Below are 18,936 nucleotides of genomic sequence, written 5' to 3'. Positions count from 1 at the left end.
CTCGGTCTCTCAACGGTCTCTCAACGGTCTCTCAACGGTCTCTCGGTCTCGGTCAACGGTCTCTCAACGCTCTCGGTCTCTCAACGGTCTCTCAACGCTCTCGGTCTCTCAACGCTCTCGGTCTCTCAACGCTCTCGGTCTCTCAACGCTCTCTCAACGCTCTCTCAACGCTCTCAACGCTCTCACGCTCTCTCAACGCTCTCTCTCTCAACGCTCTCTCTCAACGCTCTCTCTCAACGCTCTCGGTCTCTCAACGCTCTCGGTCTCTCAGTGCTCTCGGTCTCTCAACGCTCTCGGTCTCTCAACGCTCTCGGTCTCTCAAGACGCTCTCTCTCTCTCTGGGTCAAGTACGCATCACAATAATAGACAGAGTGAGATTATCCATAGAGGAGCAGGTACCAGTGTGAGTAGAGGGCATTAGGACTAGATCACAGGAGGCAGAGGAGATGGTTAGACGTGATAAGACAGCCAGTGTTCTTGTATTGAGGGCTTGTGTCGTAGAGTGGTTATAGCTGGAGAACCCAGCATGGATCCCCGTGTCATTCAGAGTGTACTCACCAGGACGCAGTACTCCACGTCCCCTAGGAGCCCCGTGTCGTTCAGAGTGTAGCGCAGTACTCCACGTGTCCCCTAGGGCCCGGGTCATTCAGAGTGTACTCACCAGGACGCAGTACTCCACGTCGTCCCCTAGGAGCCTTCAGAGTGTACTCACCAGTCAGTACTCCACGTGTCCCCTACCCCGGGTCACCAGAGTGTACACAGTACTCCACGTCGTCCCCTAGGAGCCCCGGGTCATTCAGAGTGTACTCACCAGGGCGCAGTACTCCACGCGTCCCCTAGGAGCCCCGTGTCGTTCAGAGTGTACTCACCACGCAGTACTCCACGTCGTCCCTAGGAGCCCCGGTCATCATTCAGGAGTGTACTCACCAGGACGCAGTACTCCACGTCGTCCCCTAGGAGCCCCGTGTCGTTCAGAGTGTACTCACCAGGACCAGTACTCCACGCCCCTAGGAGCCCCGTGTCTTTCAGAGTGTACCTACCAGGACGCAGTACTCCACGTCGTCCCCTAGGAGCCCCGTGTCTTTCAGAGTGTACCTACCAGGAGGCAGTACTCCACGTCGTCCCCTAGGAGCCCCGTGTCATTCAGAGTGTACTCACCAGGACGCAGTACTCCACGTCGTCCCCTAGGAGCCCCGTGTCATTCAGAGTGTACTCACCAGGACGCAGTACTCCACGTCGTCCCCTAGGAGCCCCGTGTCGTTCAGAGTGTACTTGGCCTTCTTCATCTTAGCGTCCACTGGGCCCTTCTCTACCTGGTGCTTGATGGCCTTGAACAACTTGTATAGGGGTTCACCCGCAGAGTCCTACACACACAAAGTGAAGGTGCACACACACACAGCGAGAGGGGAGTGAGCTCATCAGTTCTAATGAAACCATTCTCTCAGTGTGATTACTGAAGATACGGCTCCATGTTCACTGTCACACATGACTGATTGTTTAAAGAGCGCTTTAATCCAAAAATCAATAAGACCAAATAAATTGGAACATTTCATCTAAAACATTAGAAGAAATGTAGAGGAGCGAAGCGAGAGAGAGCGGAGAGAGAGAGCGAGAGAGAGCTAGAGAGCGAGAGAGAGCGAGAGAGAGCGAGAGAGAGCGAGAGAGAGCGAGAGAGAGAGCGAGCGAGAGAGAGAGAGCGAGCAGAGAGAGAGAGCGAGCGAGAGAGAGCGAGAGAGAGAGAGAGAGCGAGCGAGAGAGAGAGCGAGAGAGCGAGAGCGAGAGAGCGAGAGAGCGAGAGAGAGAGCGAGGGTTTAAAAGAGCAGGTTTGAATGAACAAGGTGAGTCTCACCCTGAGGAACTGATACAGACAGATGGACATCCAGTTACACAGCATCCTCTCCACCACCGTCTCTGACCTGCACACACAGTCAACATGTTAACTACCGTCTGACCTGTACACACAGCATCCTCTCCACCACCGTCTCTGACCTGCACACACACAGTCAACATGTTAACTACTGTCTGACCTGCACACACAGTCAACATGTTAACTACTGTCTGACCTGTACACACAGTCAACATGTTAACTACTGTCTGACCTGTACACACAGTCAACATGTTAACTACTGTCTGACCTGTACACACAGTCAACATGTTAACTACTGTCTGACCTGTCCTCACAGTCAACATGTTAACTACTGTCTCTGACCTGCACACACAGTCAACATGTTAACTACTGTCTGACCTGTACACTCACAGTCAACATGTTAACTACTGTCTCTGACCTGCACACTCACAGTCAACATGTTAACTACTGTCTCTGACCTGCACACATACAGTCAACATGTTAACTACTGTCTGACCTGTACACACACAGTCAACATGTTAACTACTGTCTCTGACCTGACCTCAACATGTACACACACACAGTCAACATGTTAACTACTGTCTGACCTGTACACACACAGTCAACATGTTAACTACTGTCTGACCTGTACACACAGTCAACATGTTAACTACTGTCTCTGACCTGCACACACAACATGTTACTACTGTACACACAGTCAACATGTTAACTACTGTCTCTGACCTGCACACACAGTCAACATGTTAACTACTGTCTCTGACCTGCACACACAGTCAACATGTTAACTACTGTCTCTGACCTGCACACACAGTCAACATGTTAACTACTGTCTCTGACCTGTACACACAGTCAACATGTTAACTACTGTCTCTGACCTGTACACACAGTCAACATGTTAACTACTGTCTGACCTGTACACACACAGTCAACATGTTAACTACTGTCTGACCTGCACACACAGTCAACATTTTAACTACCGTCTCTGACCTGTACACTCACTCAACATTTTAACTACTGTCTCTGACCTGTACACTCACAGTCAACATGTTAACTACTGTCTCTGACCTGTACACACACAGTCAACATGTTAACTACTGTCTCTGACCTGTACACACAGTCAACATGTTAACTACTGTCTGACCTGTACACACACAGTCAACATGTTAACTACTGTCTGACCTGTACACACACAGTCAACATGTTAACTACTGTCTGACCTGTACACACACAGTCAACATGTTAACTACTGTCTCTGACCTGTACACACACAGTCAACGTGTTAACTACTGTCTCTGACCTGTACACACACAGTCAACATGTTAACTACTGTCTCTGACCTGTACACACACAGTCAACATGTTAACTACTGTCTGACCTGTACACAACAGTCAGCATGTTAACTACTGTCACCACCTGGGTGTACTAGGCACCATACCAAAACACTGCTCAACAGAGAGATACTATCGAACCTTGTCCAATAACAAATGCCTGTTTTCATGAAGACAAGCCTGATTGGAAGGCAGGGTGTGTCTCACCTGCGCAGCATGAGTTTGGGGTTCTTGCTGTGCACGTATTCCTCCATCAGCTCCAGCAGCAGGCTTCTCATGATGTCTGTGTAGTACTCTAGTTTACCATGCAGAGCCACGGTCAGTAACGAGGCAAAGTAGACCCTGGACCTGGCATTAAAGTCTGGACGGCCCTCCAAGGTCTTGATGAACTGAGAACACACAGAGAACGCAACAGAGAGATGGGGTTAGCAACTCAGTATAACGCTATAGAACATCTGTAGGTATAGAACGACGGCAATACTCAAACTGTATCTTGGCACAGGTACTTTAGACAGGCAGACAGACTAACAGACAGGCAGACAGAGCCAGACAGACAGGGAGAGAAACAGTCAGTCATCTCAGCTAGCTGAGTAAACCTACATTGATGAGGAAGGTCTTGGAGTTGAGCAGGTTAGAGAACTGGTTGAGGGCCTGAGCTACGATGACCTTCCGTCCCTCGGGGATGTCCAGCTTGCCAGTGATCATGACGTCGTTGTCCCCGTCTTTAGAGGGCAGGAAGAAGACCCGGTCTGTGTAGGTCTTATAGTCCAGGAAGGGGATCCTGGCCTCACTCAGGTCATTGGTCTGGTCCTCCATCTCAATCATCAGGTCTGGAGGAAGATACAGAACACAACAAGACTAGCTCCTAGTAGAACCCAAACGCAACAACAAGACTAACTCCTAGTAGAACCCAAACGCAACAACAAGACTAGCTCCTAGTAGAACCCAAACGCAACAACAAGACTAGCTCCTAGTAGAACCCAAACGCAACAAGACTAAGTAGAACCCAAGCTCCTAGTAGAACCCAAACACAACAACAAGACTAGCTCCTAGTAGAACCCAAACGCAACAACAAGACTAGCTCCTAGTAGAACCCAAACGCAACAACAAGACTAACTCCTAGTAGAACCCAAATGCAACAAGACTAGCTCCTAGTAGAACCCAAACACAACAAGACTAGCTCCTAGTAGAACCCAAACACAACAAGACTAGCACCTAGTAGAACCCAAACGCAACAAGACTAGCTCCTAAGACAACCCGAGCACAACGACAAGACTAGCTCCAAGTAGAACCTAAACGCAACAAGACTAGCTCCTAGGAGAACCTGAACGCCACAAGACTAGCTCCTAGGAGAACCCAAACGCAACAACAAAACTAGCTCCTAGTAGAACCCGAACGCAACAAGACTAGCTCCTAGTAGAACCCGAACGCAACAACACGACTAGCTCCTAAGAGAACCCGAACGCAACAAGACGAGCTCCTAGGAGAACCCAAATGCAACAACAAGACTAGCTCCTCGTAGAACCCGAACGCAACAACAAGACTAGCTCCTAGGAGAACCCGAACGCAACAACAAGACTAGCTCCTAGGAGAAACCGAACTCTAACTGACCTAAGACATAGAATTTTTACTAGGATTCAATGTCAAGGAATTGTGAAAAACTGAGTTTAAATGTATTTTGCTGAGGTGTATGTAAACTTCCAACTTCAACTGTACATATGACCTCGAATAACCGGTGGTCCAGCACATTGACTCTGTACCGGTACCCCTGTATACAGTCTCCACATTGACTCTGTACCGGTACCCCTGTATACAGTCTCCACATTGACTCTGTACCGGTACCCCCTGTATACAGTCTCTACATTGACTCTGTACTGGTACCCCTGTATACAGTCTCCACATTGACTCTGTACCGGTACCCCTGTATACAGTCTCTACATTGACTCTGTACCGGTACCCCTGTATACAGTCTCTACATTGACTCTGTACCGGTACCCCTGTATACAGTCTCCACATTGACTCTGTACCGGCCCCCTGTATACAGTCTCTACATTGACTCTGTACCGGTACCCCTGTATACAGTCTCCACATTGACTCTGTACCGGTACCCCTGTATACAGTCTCTACATTGACTCTGTACCGGTACCCCTGTATACAGTCTCTACATTGACTCTGTACCGGTACCCCTGTATACAGTCTCCACATTGACTCTGTACAGTCTCTACATTGACTCTGTACCCCCTGTATACAGTCTCCACATTGACTCTGTACCGGTACCCTGTATACAGTCTCCACATTGACTCTGTACCGGTACCCCCTGTATACAGTCTCCACATTGACTCTGTACCGGTACCCCTGTATACAGTCTCCACATTGACTCTGTACCGGTAACCCTGTATACAGTCTCCACATTGACTCTGTACCGGTAACCCTGTATACAGTCTCTACATTGACTCTGTACTGGTACCCCCTGTATACAGTCTCTACATTGACTCTGTACCGGTACCCCTGTATATTGACTCTGCAGTCTCCACATTGACTCTGGTACCCCTGTAACCCCTGTATTGACAGTCTCCACATCGACTCTGTACCGGTACCCCTGTATACAGTCTCTACATTGACTCTGTACCGGTACCCCTGTATACAGTCTCCACATTGACTCTGTACCGGTACCCCTGTATACAGTCTCGCTATTGTTATTTTACAGCTGCTCTTTAACTATTTGGTACTTTTATTTCTTATTCTTATTTTTAAACTGAATTGTTGGTTAGGGCTTGTAAGTAATCATTTCACTGTAAGATTTACACCTGTTGTATTCGGCGCATGTGACTAATAACATTTGATTTGATAGTGTGTGTGTAATGTTATAGCAGTGTGTGTGGTGTGTGAAAGTGTGTGTGTAATGTCATAGCAGTGTGTATGGTGTGTAATGTTATAGCAGTGTGTGTGGTGTGTGATAGTGTGTGTGTGTAATGTCATAGCAGTGTGTAATGTTAAAGCTCCATGTGTGGTGTGTGATAGTGTGTGTGTAATGTTATAGCAGTGTGTGTGGTGTGATAGTGTGTGTGTAATGGTATAGCAGTGTGTGTGTACTGTTATAGCAGTGTGTGTGGTGTGTGTGGTGTTTGATAGTGTGTGTGTAATGTTAAAGCCGTTGTGTGGTGTGTGATATTGTGTGTGTAATGTTATAGCAGTGTGTGTGTGTGTGATATTGTGTGTGTAATGTTATAGCAGTGTGTGTGGTGTGTGATAGTGTGTGTAATGGTATATCAGTGTGTGTGTACTGTTATAGCAGTGTGTATGGTGTGTAATGTTATAGCAGTGTGTGTGGTGTGTGTGGTGTTTGATAGTGTGTGATAGTGTGTGTGTAATGTTATAGCAGTGTGTGGTGTGTGTGGTGTTTGATAGTGTTTGATATTGTGTGTAATGTTATAGCAGTGTGTATGGTGTGTGATAGTCTGAACATACCTGTGAATTCCTTCTTGCAGCGGTCTCCCCACGCTCTCCTCCAGATGATCCAACTGATGTTTCACTTTCTCATACTCTCTCTCTGCCTGCTGGCTCTTCCTCCTGTCACATAGGAACAGTCCATTAGACTACTAACACATAGGAACAGTCCATTAGACTACAGACATTAACACATAGGAACAGTCCATTAGACTACAGACATTAACACATAGGAACAGTCCATTAGACTACTAACACATAGGAACAGTCCATTAGACTACTAACACATAGGAACAGTCCATTAGACTACTAACACATAGGAACAGTCCATTAGACTACTAACACACAGGAACAGTCCATTAGACTACAGACATTAACACATAGGAACAGTCCATTAGACTACCAACACATAGGAACAGTCCATTAGACTACTAACACATAGGAACAGTCCATTAGACTACTAACACATAGGAACAGTCCATTAGACTACAGACATTAACACATAGGAACAGTCCATTAGACTACAAACATTAACACATAGGAACAGTCCATCAGACATTAACACATAGGAACAGTCCATTAGACTACTAACACATAGGAACAGTCCATTAGACTACTAACACATAGGAACAGTCCATTAGACTACTAACACATAGGAACAGTCCATTAGACTACTAACAATAGGAACAGTCCATTAGACTACTAACACAGGAACAGTCCATTAGACTACTAACACACAGGAACAGTCCATTAGACTACAGACATTAACACATAGGAACAGTCCATTAGACTACTAACACATAGGAAGTCCATTAGACTACAGACATTAACACATAGGAACAGTCCATTAGACTACAGACATTAACACATAGGAACAGTCCATTCGACTACAGGCATTAACACACAGGAACAGTCCATTAGACTACTAACACATAGGAAGTCCATTAGACTACAGACATTAACACATAGGAACAGTCCATTAGACTACAGACATTAACACATAGGAACAGTCCATTCGACTACAGACATTAACACATAGGAACAGTCCATTAGACTACTAACACATAGGAACAGTCCATTAGACTACTAACACATAGGAACAGTCCATTAGACTACTAACACATAGGAACAGTCCATTAGACTACATACATTAACACATAGGAACAGTCCATTAGACTACAGACATTAACACATAGGAACAGTCCATTAGACTACTAACACATAGGAACAGTCCATTAGACTACTAACACATAGGAACAGTCCATTAGACTACTAACACATAGGAACAGTCCATTAGACTACTAACACATAGGAACAGTCCATTAGACTACTAACACATAGGAACAGTCCATTAGACTACTAACACATAGGAACAGTCCATTAGACTACAGGCATTAACACAGGAACAGTCCATTAGACTACTAACACATAGGAACAGTCCATTAGACTACTAACACATAGGAACAGTCCATTAGACTACAGACATTAACACATAGGAACAGTCCATTCGACTACAGACATTAACACATAGGAACAGTCCATTAGACTACTAACACATAGGAACAGTCCATTAGACTACTAACACATAGGAACAGTCCATTAGACTACTAGACATTAACTAGGAACAGTCCATTAGACTACTTAACACATAGGAACAGTCCATTAGACTACTAACACATAGGAACAGTCCATTAGACTACTAACACATAGGAACAGTCCATTAGACTACTAACACATAGGAACAGTCCATCAGACACAACACAGGAACAGTCCATTAGACTACAGACATTAACACATAGGAACAGTCCATTAGACTACTAACACATAGGAACAGTCCATTAGACTACTAACACATAGGAACAGTCCATTAGACTACTAACACATAGGAACAGTCCATTAGACTACTAACACACAGGAACAGTCCATTAGACTACAGACATTCGACTACAGACATTAACACATAGGAACAGTCCATTAGACTACTAACACATAGGAACAGTCCATTAGACTACAGACATTAACACATAGGAACAGTCCATTAGACTACTAACACATAGGAACAGTCCATTAGACTACTAACACATAGGAACAGTCCATTAGACTACTAACACATAGGAACAGTCCATTAGACTACTAACACATAGGAACAGTCCATTAGACTACAGACATTAACACATAGGAACAGTCCATTAGACTACAGACATTAACACATAGGAACAGTCCATTAGACTACAGACATTAACACATAGGAACAGTCCATTAGACTACTAACACATAGGAACAGTCCATTAGACTACTAACACATAGGAACAGTCCATTAGACTACTAACACATAGGAACAGTCCATTAGACTACTAACATAGGAACAGTCCATCTAGACATAACACATAGGAACAGTCCATTAGACTACAGACATTAACACATAGGAACAGTCCATTAGACTACAGACATTAACACATAGGAACAGTCCATTAGACTACTAACACATAGGAACAGTCCATTAGACTACAGACATTAACACATAGGAACAGTCCATTAGACTACAGACATTAACACATAGGAACAGTCCATTAGACTACTAACACATAGGAACAGTCCATTAGACTACTAACACATAGGAACAGTCCATTAGACTACTAACACATAGGAACAGTCCATTAGACTACTAACACATAGGAACAGTCCATCAGACATTAACACATAGGAACAGTCCATTAGACTACAGACATTAACACATAGGAACAGTCCATTAGACTACTAACACATAGGAACAGTCCATTAGACTACTAACACATAGGAACAGTCCATTAGACTACTAACACACAGGAACAGTCCATTAGACTACAGACATTAACACAGGAACAGTCCATTAGACTACTAACACATAGGAAGTCCATTAGACTACAGACATTAACACATAGGAACAGTCCATTAGACTACAGACATTAACACATAGGAACAGTCCATTAGACTACAGACATTAACACATAGGAACAGTCCATTAGACTACTAACACATAGGAACAGTCCATTAGACTACAGACATTAACACATAGGAACAGTCCATTAGACTACAGACATTAACACATAGGAACAGTCCATTAGACTACTAACACATAGGAACAGTCCATTAGACTACTAACACATAGGAACAGTCCATTAGACTACTAACACATAGGAACAGTCCATTAGACTACTAACACATAGGACAGTCCATCAGACATTAACACATAGGAACAGTCCATTAGACTACAGACATTAACACATAGGAACAGTCCATTAGACTACAACACATAGAACAGTCCATTAACTACAACACATAGGAACAGTCCATTAGACTACTAACACATAGGAACAGTCCATTAGACTACAGACATTAACACACAGGAACAGTCCATTAGACTACTAACACATAGGAACAGTCCATTAGACTACAGACATAACACATAGGAACAGTCCATTAGACTACAGACATTAACACATAGGAACAGTCCATTAGACTACAGACATTAACACATAGGAACAGTCCATTAGACTACTAACACATAGGAACAGTCCATTAGACTACTAACACATAGGAACAGTCCATTAGACATTAACACATAACAGTCCATTAGACTACAGACACACATAGGAACAGTCCATTAGACTACATAACACATAGGAACAGTCCATTAGACTACTAACACATAGGAACAGTCCATTAGACTACTAACACATAGGAACAGTCCATTAGACTTAACACATAGGAACAGTCCATTAGACTACTAACACATAGGAACAGTCCATTAGACTACAGACATTAACACACAGGAACAGTCCATTAGACTACTAACAGTAGGAACAGTCCATTAGACTACAGACATTAACACATAGGAACAGTCCATTAGACTACAGACATTAACACATAGGAACAGTCCATTAGACTACAGACATTAACACATAGGAACAGTCCATTAGACTACTAACACATAGGAACAGTCCATTAGACTACTAACACATAGGAACAGTCCATTAGACTACATACATTAACACATAGGAACAGTCCATTAGACTACAGACATTAACACATAGGAACAGTCCATTAGACTACTAACACATAGGAACAGTCCATTAGACTACCAACACATAGGAACAGTCCATTAGACTACTAACACATAGGAACAGTCCATCAGACATTAACACATAGGAACAGTCCATTAGACTACTAACACATAGGAACAGTCCATTAGACTACAGACACATAGGAACAGTCCATTAGACTACTAACACATAGGAACAGTCCATCAGACATTAACACATAGGAACAGTCCATTAGACTACTAACACATAGGAACAGTCCATTAGACTACTAACACATAGGAACAGTCCATTAGACTACTAACACACAGGAACAGTCCATTAGACTACAGACATTAACACATAGGAACAGTCCATTAGACTACTAACACATAGGAACAGTCCATTAGACTACTAACACATAGGAACAGTCCATTAGACTACTAACACATAGGAACAGTCCATTAGACTACAGACATTAACACATCGGAACAGTCCATTAGAGTACAGAACTGTTCCACTATGTGAATCTATAGTTTGCACATTTGAGATTAATTCATTGGTCCTAGAGTGTAAACTCCAGACACCCATTTCACCGGGTAAACTAAAAACAATTAATTTATCAGAACTACATGAGTGGTGCTTGATGGGAAGTGTAGGTGTGTACCTGTAGCAGTAGATGGACACAGCTATGAACAGTAGCATAGGGACGAGGACAGCTGGGATGATGATAGCCAAAGGAACCTCGTACTTCCTCTCATAGTTCACTGAGCCCACCACCCACTCACCATTACCAAACTTGATCTGTTAGGGAGGGAGGGAGATAAAGAAAGAAAGATAGATATAGAAAGCAAGGGAATGAGAGAGATGGGGGGAGTGTGGGAGAGAGATGGACAGAAAGAGAGAGCGAGAGAGATGGACAGAGAGAGAGAGACAAAAAGAGAGAGACAGAGAGACAGAGAGATGGACAGAAAGAGAGAGCGAGAGAGATGGACAGAGAGAGACAAAAAGAGAGAGACAGAGAGACAGAGAGATGGACAGAAAGAGAGAGACAGAGAGAGAGATGGACAGAGAGAGAGAGACAGAGAGAGATGAACAGAAAGAGAGAGACAGAGAGATGGACAGAAAGAGAGAGACAGAGAGAGATGGACAGAAAGAGAGAGACAGAGAGAGATGGACAGAAAGAGAGAGAGAAAGAGAGTTCAAGTCAGTTAAAGGCAAATAGAAGAAAGCTAATTCGCTACAAGACGTGTATAATTGTGGAGAGTCAGATATACATCATGGTGTTGATAGTGATATTTTTCTGTCAGGACTGAGTGGTCCCGGTCAGAAGACTAGGATTATTGTATGGTTGAATCCAGTGTGTTACTGCCTTGACTGAAGTGAATGCCTGCAACAGGACATTGGATTAAGTTTGGACAGCCCTGATTTAGATAGAAATGTACTGGAACACAAGCACCTATCTGAAATACATGTTGAGAGCCAGAGAGACATATCAGCTTGTCCAGTGCTAATGCCTGAAGCCTCTCTCTATGCCTTGGGTTTAGACAGAAGGCCAGTGTTGTCACCGTTAGGTCCAAATGGTCGGAGCTGGTGTCTCTGCGCGGGCGTTTGGAGCGGGCTCTGGGCTGGGTGGACGGAGCTTCCAGGAACAGCTTGTCATCCTGCAGGATGGTCACCTTACAGGACGCATCTCCCACGAACGCCTGGGCTTCTTCAGCTGTCATGGCCTTGCTGAAACCACGACCCTGGGGAGAAAGAGGTGGTTGGTCGTCAACCTCTGGACTACAGGGACATGCAATCATTTGTAAAAGCAGATATGATTATCTCAATATTGATATTAATTCTATCAATATCAATGCACTATAATTGTCTTTTCTCTCTGAGGAGACATCATAGTCACAAAGCAGAATACATTTGTTTGTTTGTTTGTCCTTTTTCTCTCCAATTTCGTGGTATTCAATTGGTAGTTATAGTCTTGTTTCATCGCTGCAAATCCCATACAGACTCGGGAGAGGCGAAGGTCGAGAGCTGTGTGTCCTCCGAAACACAACCCAACCAAGCCGCACTGCTTCTTGACCACTTAACCTGGAAGCCAGCCGGACCAATGTGTCGGAGGAAACACCGTACACCTGGCGACCGTGTCAGCGTGCACTGTGCCCGACCTGCCACAGGGGTCGCTAGTGCGCAATGAGACAAGGATATCCCTGCCGGCCCAAACCCTCCCTAACCTGAACGACGCTGGGCCAATTGTGCGCCGTCCCATTGGTCTCCCAGGCGCGGCCAGCTGCGACAGAGCCTGGACTCGAACCCAGAATTTCTAGTGGCACAGCTAAGACCACTGTGCCACTCGGGAGGCTGAAGCAGAATAACATTTACGCCACAATGGCCCACAGAAAACAATAAGCGAGTATTACTAGAAATAACCCAAAAAACTACTAGACAGTAACCATGACAACACAACCCCATAAGAGTAGTGTTACTGTTCTTTACCGTAACGATGATGATGGAGGTTTCAGTGATGATGTTCTTGGTCAGTTCATTGAAGAATGGGTCGGGGTGGTACTCAAAGGAATTCAGTTCCTCTATCACGTTGTCTAGCTGGAGGAAGGCCCTAAAGGACTGGGTCTCAGAGGACCTGTTCACCACTGGACTGTCAAACAACAGCACAGTGTCGTTCTTACCTACGGCATGCTGGATGAACTGGAGAGGAGGGCAGAGAGAGAGAGAAGAGAGAGAGAGAGAAAGATATTTCATTCCTGGCAGGACACTGGCTGTGTTTAGTCTCACAGAGAAGTCTGTAGTCACAGACAAAAACCTACAACTCACTGAGTCACTGTTGACATGCTAGCTAACTGCCATGGATAATATCACAGCTCGAGTACTGTACACTAGGACATGCTAGCTACTGCCATGGATAATACCACAGCTAGAGTACTGTACACTAGGACATGCTAGCTACTGTATAATATCACAGCTGTACTGTACACTAGGACATGCTAGCTACTGCCATGGATAATACCACAGCTAGAGTACTGTACACTAGGACATGCTAGTTACCTGCCATGGATAATACCACAGCTAGGAGTACTGTACACTAGGACATGCTAGCTACTGCCATGGATAATACCACAGCTAGGAGTACTGTACACTAGGACATGCTAGCTACTGCCATGGATAATACCACAGCTAGGAGTACTGTACACTAGGACATGCTAGCTACTGCCATGGATAATACCACAGCTAGGAGTACTGTACACTAGGACATGCTAGCTACTGCCATGGATAATACCACAGCTAGGAGTACTGTACACTAGGACATGCTAGCTACTGCCATGGATAATACCACAGCTAGAGTACTGTACACTAGGACATGCTAGCTACTGCCATGGATAATACCACAGCTAGGAGTACTGTACACTAGGACATGCTAGCTACTGCCATGGATAATACCACAGCTAGGAGTACTGTACACTAGGACATGCTAGCTACTGCCATGGATAATACCACATGGATAATACCACACAGCTAGGAGTACTGTACACTAGGACATGCTAGCTACTGCCATGGATAATACCACAGCTAGGAGTACTGTACACTAGGACATGCTACTACTGCCATGGATAATACCACAGCTGCTAGGACTGCTAACTACTGCCATGGATAATACCACAGCTAGGAGTACTGTACACTAGGACATGCTAGCTACCTGCCATGGATAATACCACAGCTAGAGTACTGTAGACTAGGACATGCTAGCTACCTGCCATGGATAATACCACAGCTAGGAGTACTGTACATAGGACATGCTAGCTACCTGCCATGGATAATAGCACAGCTGTACTGTACACTAGGACATGCTAGCTACCTGCCATGGATAATAGCACAGCTAGAGTACTGTACACTAGGACATGCTAGCTACCTGCCATGGATAATACCACAGCTAGAGTACTGTAGACTAGGACATGCTAGCTACCTGCCATGGATAATACTAACCTCAATGCCATGGATAATAGCACAGCTGTACTGTACACTAGGACATGTAGAATGGGATAACATGTAATACTGTATTGCTATACCTGCCATGGATAATAACACAGCTGTACTGTACTAGAGGGATTAGAATAACTACTGGCAGGAAACAGAGAACTTGTAATGGTATACTAACCTCAATGGGAGTGGACTCTAGAATGGATAACATGTAATGTATTGTATAATAGGAGTGGACTCTAGAATGGATAACATGTATTGTATAATAGGAGTGGACTCTAGAATGGATAACATGTAATGTATTGTATAATAGGAGTGGACTCTAGAATGATAACATTAGGTGTATTGTATAATAGGAGTGGACTCTAGAATGGATAACATGTAATGTGTATTAGAATGATGTAATGTATAATAGGAGTGGACTCTAGAATGGATAACATGCAATATATTGTATAATAGGAGGGGACTCTAGAATGGATAACATGTAATGTATAATAGGAGTGGACTCTAGAATGATAACATGTAATGTATTGTATAATAGGAGGGGACTCTAGAATGATAACATGCAATGTATTGTATAATAGGAGGGGACTCAAGAATGATAACATGCAATGTATTGTTTAATAGGAGTGGACTCTAGAATGGATAACATGTAATGTATTGTATAATAGGAGGGGACTCTAGAATGATAACATGCAATGTATTGTTTAATAGGAGGGGACTCTAGAATGATAACATGCAATGTATTGTTTAATAGGAGGGGACTCAAGAATGATAAAATGCAATGTATTGTTTAATAGGAGGGGACTCTAGAATGATAACATGCAATGTATTGTTTAATAGGAGGGGACTCTAGAATGATAACATGCAATGTATTGTATAATAGGAGGGGACTCTAGAATGATAACATGTAATGTATTGTTTAATAGGAGGGGACTCTAGAATGATAACATTTAATGTATTGTATAATAGGAGGGGACTCTAGAATGATAACTTTAATGTATTGTATAATAGGAGGGGACTCTAGAATGATAACTTGTAATGTATTGTATAATAAGAGAGGACTCTAGAATGAAAACTTTAGGTGTATTGTATAATAGGAGGGGACTCTAGAATGATAACTTGTAATGTATTGTATAATAAGAGAGGACTCTAGAATGAAAACTTTAGGTGTATTGTATAATAGGAGGGGACTCTAGAATGATAACTTTAGGTGTATTGTAATAGTAGTGAGTAGTGTGTACTGACCTCAACGGGAGGGGACTGAGAGAAGTCATCAGCAGAGGGCAGCACCTTCATGATGGCTCTCTGGATGAGGTCAAAACCACTGCCCACACACACGATCCTCCTGCCTCCACTGAAACACCAGACAACACACACGTCAGCTCTCAATACAACACACACAATCCTACTGCAACTCTGTTGGCTGAGCTCCCTGCTTGTGCCATCAAACCTGTGCAACTCAGCAGAACGCTGCAGCCCCCTGAGGTTCAACCTTCCTAACTTCCCCATGTCAGACCCTGAGGTTCAACCTTCCTAACTTCTTCAACCTTCCTAACTTCTCCCATGTCAGCCCCTGAGGTTCAACCTTCCTAACTTCTCCCATGAACCTTTCAACCTTCCTAACTTCTCCCATGTCAGCCCCCTGAGGTTCAACCTTCAACCTTGTCAGCCCCTGAAACCTTCTCCCATGTCAGCCCCCTGAGGTTCAACCTTCCTAACTTCTCCCATGTCAGCCCTGAGGTTCAACCTTCCTAACTTCTCCCATGTCAGCCCCTGAGGTTCAACCTTCCTAACTTCTCCCATGTCAGCCCCCTGAGGTTCAACCTTCCTAACTTCTCCCATGTCAGCCCCTGAGGTTCAACCTTCCTAACTTCTCCCATGTCAGCCCCTGAGGTTCAACCTTCCTAACTTCTCCCATGTCAGACCCTGAGGTTCAACCTTCCTAACTTCTCCCATGTCAGCCCCCTGAGGTTCAACCTTCCTAACTTCTCCCATGTCAGACCCTGAGGTTCAACCTTCCTAACTTCTCCCATGTCAGCCCCCTGAGGTTCAACCTTCCTAACTTCTCCCATGTCAGCCCCCTGATGTTCAACCTTCCTAACTTCTCCCATGTCAGACCCTGAGGTTCAACCTTCCTAACTTCTCCCATGTCAGCCCCCTGAGGTTCAACCTTCCTAACTTCTCCCATGTCAGCCCCCTGATGTTCAACCTTCCTAACTTCTCCCATGTCAGCCCCCTGAGGTTCAACCTTCCTAACTTCTCCCATGTCAGCCCCCTGAGGTTCAACCTTCCTAACTTCTCCCATGTCAGTCCGCTCCTCCACACACTGCACTGGGTTCCAGTCAAAGCTGAATCCACCACAAGACCCTGGTACTTACCTACGGAGCAGCAAGAGGACCTGACCCTCCCTACCTTCAGGCTATGTTCAAACCCTACATCCCAACCAGAGTACTCTGTTCAGCCACCTCTGGTCTCTTGGCTCTCCTACCCCTACGGGAGGGCAGCTCCAGCTCAGCCCAGTCCAACCTCTTCTCTGTCCTGGCACCCCAATGGTGGAACCAGCTTCCCCCTGAAGCTCGGACAGCAGAGTCCCTGTCCGTCTTCTGAAAACATCTTTTGTGAACCAACGCTCATACTTGACTCTTTTCTCTCTTACTAGCTGGGACTTTGAAGATATAGACAGATGAAACATGTACTTCCAGTACTATGACTGATTTATTTTTATTTAACTAGGCAAGTCAGTTAAGAACAAATTCTCATTTTCAATGACGGCCTAGGAACAGTGGGTTAACTGCCTTGTTCAGGGGCAGAACGACAGATTTTTACCTTGTCAGCTCGCGGATTCAATCTTGCAACCTCCCAGTTACCTGTCCAACACTCTAACCACGAGGCTACCTGCCACCCCATGTGGTTGTCCCACCTAGCCATCTCAAGATGACGGCACTAACTATGCGGCTCTGGATAAGAACGTCTGCTAAATGACTAACATGTAATCCTCCTGCCTCCACTGAAACACTAGACGACGACACCATATATCAGGGTCATGTTAGGAAGCACAACACAGAAGAAACCTCTTGAAACGTTTTGAAAGAGGGAGACACGACCTGAATGTGTCCAATAAGATACGGCCATTTAATTATCCTCTTCAAAGTGTTTTGCATTCAACTCAAGCTTGGCTTAAAGAGGCGCTTTGACTTCCACCCTCTCTGGGGCACTGTGGACTCCACTCACCATACGAAGCTGGTCTTGGGGCTGTAGTCCGTGAGTTTGGGGTTCTCAGAGTACTGGAAGTTGGAAGTGACAGGGATGTCCTTGGTGGTGCTCTTCCCATACTTCACCGAGACTCTCAGGGACTCCAATGGAACCTTTTGTCCATTGTATACACCTGTCTCACAGGTGATCTCACTGCCAAACAACAACCTGAGGGAGAAACGGGGACAGAGAGCATCATGGGAAAGGTCAAACTGGGGTCATAGTGTTGAGGGGAGAGAAGGTAATCTCAAAGGAACAAATTTACTGTATAAGAAGTGAATAGGACATGACTCAGGCAACCTGTCCAGACAGCAACCTGCAGGGGTTGGAAGACTCAAGTATGATCATCCTTACACTTCACAGGGTGTTCCCCCCACGGTGACAATGATATCATCCTTGTTTGCCGTATCCAGGTGTTTCCCAGAGATAGTGATGATTGTTCCCCGGCCACAGGGCCCTTCAGGGGGAAACTGTCTCAGGGATGGGGTCCTGGAGGGGATAAGAGATGAGACATCAGTGATAAGGAAACATACTTAGGTCCTGGACCTTTTCTTGACTGCATGACCTGACAAGGAAAAACTCCTCTCCATTCTATATGGTTATTTAGCAGATGTTTTCATCCAAAGTGCTTTACAGTTAACAACCCAGAGCCCACTGTCCAACAACCCAGAGCCCACTGTCCAACAACCCAGAGCCCACTGTCCAACAACCCAGAGCCCACTGTCCAACAACCCAGAGCCCACTGTCCAACAACCCAGAGCCCACTGTCCAACAACCCAGAGCCCACTGTCCAACAACCCAGAGCCCACTGTCTAACAACCCAGAGCCCACTGTCTAACAACCCAGAGCCCACTGTCTAACAACCCAGAGCCCACTGTCCAACAACCCAGAGCCCACTGTCCAACAACCCAGAGCCCACTGTCCAACAACCCAGAGCCCACTGTCCAACAACCCAGAGCCCACTGTCTAACAACCCAGAGCCCACTGTCAA

General features: G+C 44.9%; 1 pseudogene; it reads right to left on the bottom strand.

Annotated features, from left to right (window-relative positions):
• Window positions 1-18,936, bottom strand: part of LOC135531179 (plexin-B2-like) — a 55,931-nt pseudogene that overhangs the window by 14,661 nt on the left and 22,334 nt on the right.

This window comes from Oncorhynchus masou, unplaced genomic scaffold, assembly GCF_036934945.1.
Source record: "Oncorhynchus masou masou isolate Uvic2021 unplaced genomic scaffold, UVic_Omas_1.1 unplaced_scaffold_1540, whole genome shotgun sequence".
Lineage (NCBI taxonomy): Eukaryota > Metazoa > Chordata > Actinopteri > Salmoniformes > Salmonidae > Oncorhynchus > Oncorhynchus masou.
The sequence above is the reverse complement of the archived record's forward strand: the minus strand, read 5'-3'. Positions and strand labels throughout refer to the sequence as shown.